Here is a 9,749-nt window from a genome sequence, read left to right as displayed (position 1 = left end):
AATCTTGGATCCTTCTTTGACTACCAGCCTGGACCTCACATCATGGCTGAAATAGGGTTTGGGGGGAGATGCTTCCATAATACCCTCACCTTCAGCTTTTTCTCTCTGTTGAGTCCAGGGTACCAAAGGTTCCCATCCTGTCACAGATCCCCTGGACTGGTGGGACATCCTATAGGGCGTCCTGTCCCTTCACCTCCCAGAGAATATCACTGGGGCCGGGACTGCTCCTAATAGCAGTCAAGGCCTGAAGGGGGCCGGGGAAGAGGTACAGGTACCTGTATGCACGTACCCTGTTCTCAAGTGCAAGGTGGGACCAGGGGCCTGATCTTATTGGCTGCAGCTTCATCTCTACAGAAGCCCTTGTTGCTAAGATACCACAGCCCCTTCCATGCAGCCATTCAAGCTGAGGAAGGGGAGAGGCACAGAAGGGCTCAGGGTCCTATGTGAGTAGGAGGAGGACTCTATCTCATCCATCCATCCATCCATCCATCAAATATTCAGTGAACACTTCCTGCATGCCAGGCTCCAGGCCAGGTAGTGAGAATCAGGAGTGAGTCTCCAGTCTTAGCTGGCAGCTCCCTCCATTCTTTGTAAATTAAACGGCAGCACTCCAGCTCCCCAAGGAAACATCAGCGTGGAACACTTCACATTCACAGCTGTGAGCCAGCCAGTGTTCTAAGATCTTAACACATATCTACTCCTTTGATCCTTGTGACTATCCCACGATGTGGTGATCCCATGATTAGCCCCATTTTACTGAAGAAACCGAGGCGCAGAGATGGTACCAACAATTTACTAGCTAACAACTAGTGAATGGCAGAGCCATGATTAAATGGATTTAATCTATGCCTTAGTATATCTGGTTCCCAAATATGTCCCTTTAACCAAAAAATTCTACTGTTGACATTTGTCTTTATCCAGAGCAATGGGAATGCAACAGAGGGTTTTAAGCAAGATGTTGACATGATCAGAAGGTTTTTAAAAAATCAGGCTGACTCTTGCTGGAAAGGGAATTGGATCAGGGTAACAGTGGATAAAGATGAATCTGTGGGGAGGCTTTGGCAGGAATCCCCCTGAGAAATGATGGGGGATTAAACCATAGTGAAGGGAGTGGGGTTGCGAAGAATTGGACCAATTTAAAAAATCATGTAAATGTTTATGGACTTGGTTTAAATTTCTTATTTTGTAGAGCCTGTTTTCAATTGGGCTTTTTTCCTTCCCCTTGATACTTTGGGTAAAATCTTTAATTTTACGGTGACCTTTGGTTTTGGAAAAAACAAGTCCAATCGAGTTTAAAATTCAAATCCCAAATCAGACTCAAACTTCATCTGTTACACTTCCCTCAGTCCTAACCAGGCTTTGGAACTGGAGCAGAAATGATATATGGCCTCGTCTTTCATGCTCTCCCTGCTTCAGTACCTCCTTTGGAGTGGAGGAAGTGAGCTTGGTCTGGGAAGGGGTAGGCACTTCCTCCCCTTCCCTCTTCTGCATCTATTCTATCAGGGTTAAGACTGGGGAGGAGGTGGAGCCTCTGTGAGACCAGAAGATACCTTTCTGAGAATAGTCCTTGACCCACAGGAAGCACTTCATAAATATGTGCAGAATGAGTGAATGAATGAAAATGAATTAAAAATGAATTAATGAATGGATGAATTTATAATCCTGTTGGTGATGCAGTGAAATCTGCTCTAAAATAGAAGCTCAGAAAGGGCAGGTCCTTTGTGTGTGTGTATGTGTGTGTGTGCGCGCGCATGCACACATGCTCTGAGAGAGACAGACAGACAGACAGACACATACTTTTATTTGTGCTTTGTAGGGTAAGGAATACACCTGCCAATGTAGGAGACACAAGAGACCTGGGTTCTATTCCTGGGTCGGGAAGATCCCCTAGAGAAGGAAATGGCAACCCACTCTAGTATTCCTGCCTGGAGAATTCTGTGGACAGAGGAGCCTGGAAGGTTACAGTCCCTGGGGTCCCAAAGAGTGGGACATGACTGAGTGACTGAGCATACACCCAACTCCCCCTCCTCCCCCGGCCCGCCACACACACATCCAACACAATGGCGGACCCTGGTGGTAATTTTGGGCAGTGATGATTCTGGCATTCAGTGCTCCATGATCCAACCTATCTCTCCAAATTTAACTCCCCTGCACAATTTTTCTGCCTCAGTAAAACTCATTGTGTGCTTGGTCAATCAGTTGTACCTGACTCTTTGTGACCCCATGGAGTGTAGCCCACCAGGCTCCACTCTCCATAGGATTTTACAGACAAGAATACTGGAGCGGGTTGCCATTTCCTCCTCCAGGGGATCTTCCCAACCCAGGGACTAAACCTGAGTCTCTTGCATCTCCTGCATTAGCCGACAGGTTTACCACTTGAGCCACCTGGGAAGCCTCAGTAAAACACATTGCTTCTTGGTATATTTGGTGTCATTTTTTTAATGTTGCCTGTATGTGGGGGCTGAAATGAGGCATCTCCCAAGCATCTGTAGATAAGGGAACTAGGATTGTCTGCTGAGAATTAAACTTTAAGATCTGTACAGAAGAGAGATATGCAAAGTCACCTTCAGGAGACAGAATGGTTCCCTGGGCAGTGAGACTTGACAGTAACCTGATTGAATGTATTAACACACCTACAGGAAGCATGTGTTAATCAGAAGTGACACTGCTCAGCCTAATGCATAAAGAAAAGACAGTCACCAAGGCAATGACCATATGAAGGGGACAGAGTTTGGGCCAAGAGCCCTATTATGGTTACTCAAGCGGCAGCATGACCATTAAATTTCAAGTATTTCTATCTCATTGGCCAGACTCTCCATGTTGGAGAAATGGGCACATCAGTTTGTCTCACTGTGATGCCATTATACATTAAATTTATCTTAACTCCCTTTTGTTTCATTATTTACATAATGCTTCATGCACGTACTATAGAGTAAGAACTCAACAAATACCAGCTGTTATTATTATTCTGATTATGAGCTGACTTTCTTCATATGGAGAGGATGTACTAGTCAAATAAACAGAACTACTCTGTCTCAAGACAATATGATTCTAATATGCTAAGCTCACCTCTGAGATATGACTCTTTTCTTAGTGAGCTCCAGCCTGCAAGCCTGACAATCAAACCCTGGATGGAAGGAACTCATAAAGGACATGGATGCCCCCCTGAGCAGCCCTGTGGAGACTGCCAACTTGGAGCAAGACTAGTTGGTGCCCTATTCCTGCCCACTCCAGCTTTTTTCTTGTATCTAAAGCCTGTCCTTCTGGAAGGCTCAGCTTAGCCATGCACATTGGTAAAGCTAACAACATGTGTTTACTCATGTAAGTTCCACTGTAGCTGCTCTCTGTACCTGGAGCATGGTGGAGGTTTAGGGAAGTGAACTACAGGAGTTACACTTATGAGCTTATGAGTCATGGGCTCTCGAGTTGGACTAGCTGTGTAATGTTGGGCAAGCTACTTGAACTCTTTGTGCTTTAGTTTTCTTCTCTGGGAAATGGGTATAATAATAGTGTTGACCTTATAGGGGCATTGCAAAGCTTCATGAGCTAATGCACGTGAAATCCTTGGTGCCATGCCTGTTACATTGTAAGTGCTCAATAAATGTTAGGCATTGTTATGAGTGGCTACATGGTAAATGCTCAATAAATGTTAAGCATCATTGTGAGTTACAGTTTATATGGAAACACAAAAGGTCATGAAGAGCCAAAGCAATCTTGAGAAAGAAAAAAAAAGAGCTTGAGGAATCAGGCTTCCTGACTTCAGATTATACTACAAAGCTATAGTAATCAAGACAGTATGGTACTGGCACAAAAGCAGAAATACAGATCAATGGTACAGGATAGAAAGCCCAGAGATAAACCCACACACCTATGGTCACCTAATCTATGACAAAGGTGGAAAGAATATACAACGGAGAAAAGACAATCTCTTCAATAAATGGTCCTGGAAAAACCAGACAACTACACATAAAAGAATGAAATTAGAATGCTATCTAACACCACACACAAAAATAAACTCAAATAGATTAAAAACCTAAATGTAAGACTGGATATTATAAAATTCTTAGAGGAAAACATAGAAAAAACATTCTTTGACATAATCACAGCAAGATCTTTTATGACCCCCCTCCTAGGGTAATGAAAATAAAAACAGAAATAAGCAAATGGAGCTGCTTTTCTTTCTAAGCATATGTCTTGCCTCTGCAACTCATCTCTGAATCCCTTACAGTGGATACTGTGTACTTGAATTCCTCCACTTGTAAAACAGGAATAATAATAACCATGTTGTACATTTATTAGGAGAATAAGTTGGAGAATAAGCATAAAAATCCCATCTGGTATCTATATATATTAGGTGTTCAATACCTCCTTTTGCTATTATTATCATTTAGTATTGTTATATAGTTTCCCTACTTAGCATGGGCCTTGAACATGGTTGGTTTTAGATGTATATGTAATTGTGTGGTGATGACAAGAGTCATTTACACAGTGATAGAATGATGCAGCTAACCTTTCTGAGGTGGTTAGAGTTCAGGCACTTGTGATAGTTCCTTGATTCCCATGAACTTTGACATTGGCTATTGGAAAATGGTACATGCTGTCCAGTGACATGGGTCAAGGACTTGTACACTGCTGTGTCTTTGCACAAGTTGCTCCTCCCTCTGAGATGCCCACTCTTTCTCTTCCTTAAAGGTCCAATCCAGTGTTGCTTTGGAGAGGCAATGGCACCCCACTCCAGTACTCTTGCTTGGAAAATCCCATGGATGGAGGAGCCTGGTAGGCTGCAGTCCATGGGGTCGCTAAGAGTCGGACACGACTGAGCGACTTCACTTTCACTTTTCACTTTCATGCACTGGAGAAGGAAATGGCAACCCACTCCAGTGTTCTTGCCTGGAGAATCCCAGGGACGACGGAGCCTGGTGGGCTGCCGTCTGTGGGGTCGCACAGAGTCAGACACGACTGAAGCAACTTAGCAGTAACAGCAGCAACCAGTGTTGCTTTCTTGGCTCTTTCTGACTTTCTCCTTCCATTTCACATCCCCTTACCTCTAACTGTTCCTTCCTCAAGCTTTTTATGCATGAATGGAATGGCATGAATCATACTTATTCATTCACTCATAATATATGTACATACATATATATATATATATATAGATACATGTATATCTTGTCTCTACATATATATTTACATCTCTATATCAGTAGTAGTGAGCAGAGACTATGCCTCATTGATAATTTAGTTTTCAGCATCTAGCAGCTGCTCTATTGATGTTATACACAAGTATAGAATGGCTTAAATTCTTGGTGGTACATGTGCCTTAAGTTCCTTTTCTATCTAGTACTGGGATTTCTCTAATCCACCTGTATTCTTGCTCTAGGTCTCTGCTGTGACCAGTAGACCACTTGGGAATAAGTATGTGGCTTTGGAGCCAAGAAAGATCAAAATAACTTGGACCCTTCATACAGAGACTGGCCCAGACACATGGCCGCTCCTACTATTATGCACATGTTCAGGCTGGTGAGTACGCACAGAGCCTGGGACAGCAGGAGCAGAGGCGGTTTGGGCCCTGTTGTCACTGGAGATTGCCTCCGGGAGAAGAAGCTTCTTGTCCTTATTTTCCAGAAACCCAAGAGAAGCCATGGGGTCTGTTTTTGTTTTTCCCTTTGGTGCTGGCTGGGAGGGAGGGGTGCATGGCCTTGATTTCCTAGACCCTCAGGACTGCAGACATTATGAGTGATCAGGGAGGAGGTGGAGGTTTTAGGACTATAGGGACAACCATGCATTCAAGAATCTTAAGAAAAGGCTCATTACCAATAAACAAACACAGGCACTGTTCTAAAGCAGAATTTGTGTTTCTCTCTCTCAAGGGCCCCAGGAAATCAGCAAGCAGCCCACGTAGCTGAGAACAGCCAGGCAACCCCTCCTGACCTGAGATTACTGCTAATGATAAGAGCTGGAAGCACAGCTCCATGCACGTGAGGAAGGACCGCTCGACCCCCTGAGGTTAGTGATGTGCTTCATCTTTTGGGATTTTTCCACAATAGATATATTTTTAGAAAGAAAAGATTTAAAATCCCAGCAACTCAGTACAACTTCTTTTGCTTAAAGCATGTTCCTCTTCAGGAGAGAGTTGACCAAAGGAGGTAACGTCACTTTGGCAGAAGTCACCCAAGCGTCTTGACCTTAGCAGGTAAGTCTCTGGGGACCCCTCTGAAAGAGGAAGAGTATTCTGTTCTCATGAGTCCTTCAACCACTCATTGTGCCTTTTTTTCCTTCCAGTTTTATTGAGATGTAATTGACACACAACACTGTGTACATTGAAGGAGGACAATGTAATGACTTGACAGGCATATATTGCAAAATAATTATACATGACATCTATCACCTCATAAAGTTACAAATTTTTTCCCCTTGTGATCAGAACTTTTAGAACCTCTTCTCTTAGCAACTTTCAACTATACCATAAAACAGCATTAATTATAGTCACCATGTTACGCATTACATCCCTAGTACTTACTTATAACTGGAGTTTTACAGCTTTTGAACACCTTTACCCAGTTCGCCTGGTATCCATTAATCTGATCTCTTTTTCTATGAATTTGTTTTTTTAGATTTCACATATAAGTGAGTTTATACAGTATTTGTCTTTCTCTGACTTATTTCACTTAACATGTGCTTAGTTGCTCAGTCATGTCCAACTCTTTGCGACCCCATGGACTGTAGCCTTCCGGGCTCCTTTGTCTGTGGGGTTTTTCAGGCAAGAAAACTGGAGTGGATTGCCATTTCCTCTTGCAGGGGATCTTCCTGACTCAGAGATCAAGCCTGTGTCTCCTACGTTTCCTGCTCTGTAGATGGGTTCTTTACCCACTGAGCGTCGGGGAAGCGGGGAAGCCCTTTACTTAGCATAATGCCTTCAAGATCCGTTCATATCATCACCCCTTTTCTTAACTGAGAGAGTCTAGGTCTTTGTTTCCCCAGGAGTTCCTGTGTACAGTTCCTGAAGTTGTGTCTCCTGGTGAAAGGACTGTGTAGTCAGGAGGTCTGGGAAACACTGCCCACTCTACTCCCCTTGATTCACTCCAGCCAAACTAGCTCCTTAGTTCTTTGTCACATATGCCAGGCACACACCTGTCTCAGGACCTTCGCATTTGCTGTTCCTTCTGGCTGGTGTGTCCTCCTTCCAGATAGCTACATGGCCAACTCCTTCTTCATCTTCAATCTTTTACTGAAAATTACCTTTGCAGTGGGAGCTTCACATGTAAAAGACACTTTGTCCTCTTCCAATGCTTTGTTATAAGTAGATATGTAAATCGTTCTTTGGCTTTTAAAGCCTCATATTTCATTGGACCAAATAAGTCCAGTGGGATAAGTCCAATGGCTACATCTAACTTCAAAAGGGAGAGGAAAATGCATTGCTAACCTGAGCCTAAGAGGAGAGCTGTTAACAGACCCCATGATGACCATGCTTATTTAATAGTCTTCAGTGGCTTTCCACGGCTCATGGTATTAAGTCCAAATTCCTTTACAGAACTAAAAATTTCTGTGTAATCTGGCTCTTATGTACCTCTCTTAGATTCATATCTCAGCTTGGGGTCATTTCTTCCAGAAGCCCTCCCTGATCCTTCTGACCGGTTGAGGAGCTCTTCATCCCATGTGCTTCCATAAACCTGGAACCTCTTAGCACATTACTACTTACTTGACTGTATCTCCTACGAGAAGTTTTTCTGGTGATCCATCAAAGTCAGTCCACTTGTTCCTGTCTAGTATTTTAAAAACTGAAACTACTAAGACACAAAATACTATATTATATATATAGTAAGGATTAGTCAAGGTCTGTGAAACTTGTTTTAGTATGTGGGTGTGTGGATTGGCCCTGTGTATAGGTTGACATATAGAATGTACCTTTTAATCTGTCTTGTGGTCATTTGAAGAGACAGTCCCACTAGGTCTGTAAAATCCATGTGGCCTGGGACCGGTCAGTCTCATTTATCCTGGACCATCAGTGCCTATTACAGTGCCTTGCACAAGGGTCTTTCAAAAAACTAGCTTATGAATGAATTCTCCGTGATCTGAGCTATCAGTGACTTTAATTAGAAGCAGCCTGGATGGCTTGAGCTGCTTGTCAGTCTTATTTCCCTTGATGAGTAGATGCAGGCTGAGACATTCAATGCCCAGACTGCCCCTGCTTCCTAAACCAGGTTGAATGAACCTGGGCAGATTTCTACCATCTCAGCAGGCCTCTGGTCCTGGGCTTGGAAGCTGGAAGAGCCATTTCTTTTCATCAAGGCTCTCCTGGCCTTCTTAAATCCAATATCATCCTTATGCATAGGGGTAGTTAGACATTTTTTGTTATTGTTGTTGTTTAGTCGCTAAGTCATGTCCGACTCTTTTTGACCCCATGGACAGTAGTCTGCCAGGCTCCTCTGTCCATGAGATATCACAGGCAAGAATTCTGGAGTGAGTTGCCATTTCCTTCTCCAGGGGATCTTTCCAACCCAGGGATCAAACCCAGTCTCCTGCACTGACAGGCAGATCCTTTACCACTGAGCTACCAGGGAAGCCCAAACCAATTATATTCCAGTTCAAAAAAAACTAAAAAAAAAAAAAGGTTTTATTCTGTCTGAAACTTGTCAATGTCAGAAGAAAAGCAAGTTCAAATCCCATTTTACTACTTACTGGTTGCATGACTCTTGGCAAGGTACCTCTCTGAACCTCAGTTTTTTCCTCTATAAAATAGAGGCAATATTATCTTCCAGAGTTAATGTGAGGATTAAAGATAATGTTTTTTATCCGTGTCTGACAACATAGGCATTCAATAAACCATGGCTATTTATTATCATTATTATCATCCTGACTTTCTAAAGGATTCGAAATCCTGCTAGTAGTAACTCACTTCTTTGAGTTAAGGCATTGTTTATGATAAAAAATGTTCTAGTTTCCCTGAGAAGGGTAAAGATCTGAAATCGTCTACATCTTCAATATTGTTTTGTATCTTTAGAGTATGACTAACTACATCTTTTATAGTGTGGGGTCAGCTAAGATCTGACTTTGATAGGGGAGGAGAGGAGAAGTAGAATTAGAGATAAGAAGCCTGGGGTTAAGAGGGTGCCGGCTAGGGGATGTAGCCTATGCCTTCTCCAGCGGATCTTCCCAACCAGAAATTGAACCAGGGTCTCCTGCATTGCAGACGGATTCTTTACCAATGGAGCTATCAGGGAACCCCCAGAGGATGTGGGAGTGAGTAGAATAAGATGAGTTATCCTTCACATTTGTCACATCTGCTGTATGGGGCTTGTGGAGTGATGCTATGTCTCTGTCTCAGATTCCCTGTCTAACGTCCATTCCGCTTACAACGTTGGTGACATAGTTCCAGGCATGAGTGAGATATAAAAATGTGTGCTTCTTGTTCAAAAGCTTTTTCCATTCTCTGGGCATGTCATGCTGTTTTTATTTGCTGTATAGTGTGTGCTCACTTGGGCATGGCTTCCCTGGTGGCTCAGCAGTAAAAGAACCCGCCTGCCAATGTAGGAGACACGAGTTGGATCCCTGAGTTGGGAAGATCCCCTGGAGAAGGAAATGGCAACCTACTCTGGTATTCTTGCCTGGAAAATCCCATGAACAGAGAAGCATGACAGGCTACAGTCCATGGAGTCGAAAAAAGTTGGACATGACTTAGCGACTAAACAGCAACAACAACACTTGAACACATGATGTTAATATTTGCAATAAATACAGACCTTCACAGGCAC

At 43.2% G+C, this 9,749-nt stretch overlaps 1 long non-coding RNA gene across 1 annotated transcript; it reads left to right on the top strand.

Moving 5' to 3' along the window:
• Positions 1-388: 388 nt before the first annotated feature.
• LOC145527934 (uncharacterized) lies at positions 389-8,608 on the top strand. The gene is made up of 5 exons (XR_014070009.1): positions 389-534; positions 3,095-3,321; positions 5,378-5,517; positions 5,868-6,003; positions 6,109-8,608. It is a non-coding gene; the product is annotated as an uncharacterized LOC145527934 (long non-coding RNA).
• The last annotated feature ends 1,141 nt before the right edge of the window (positions 8,609-9,749 follow it).

The sequence above is a fragment of the Giraffa tippelskirchi genome, chromosome 11, assembly GCF_054371585.1.
Source record: "Giraffa tippelskirchi isolate mGirTip1 chromosome 11, T2T-mGirTip1v1.2.pri, whole genome shotgun sequence".
NCBI classification, from domain to species: domain Eukaryota; kingdom Metazoa; phylum Chordata; class Mammalia; order Artiodactyla; family Giraffidae; genus Giraffa; species Giraffa tippelskirchi.
The sequence above is the reverse complement of the archived record's forward strand: the minus strand, read 5'-3'. Positions and strand labels throughout refer to the sequence as shown.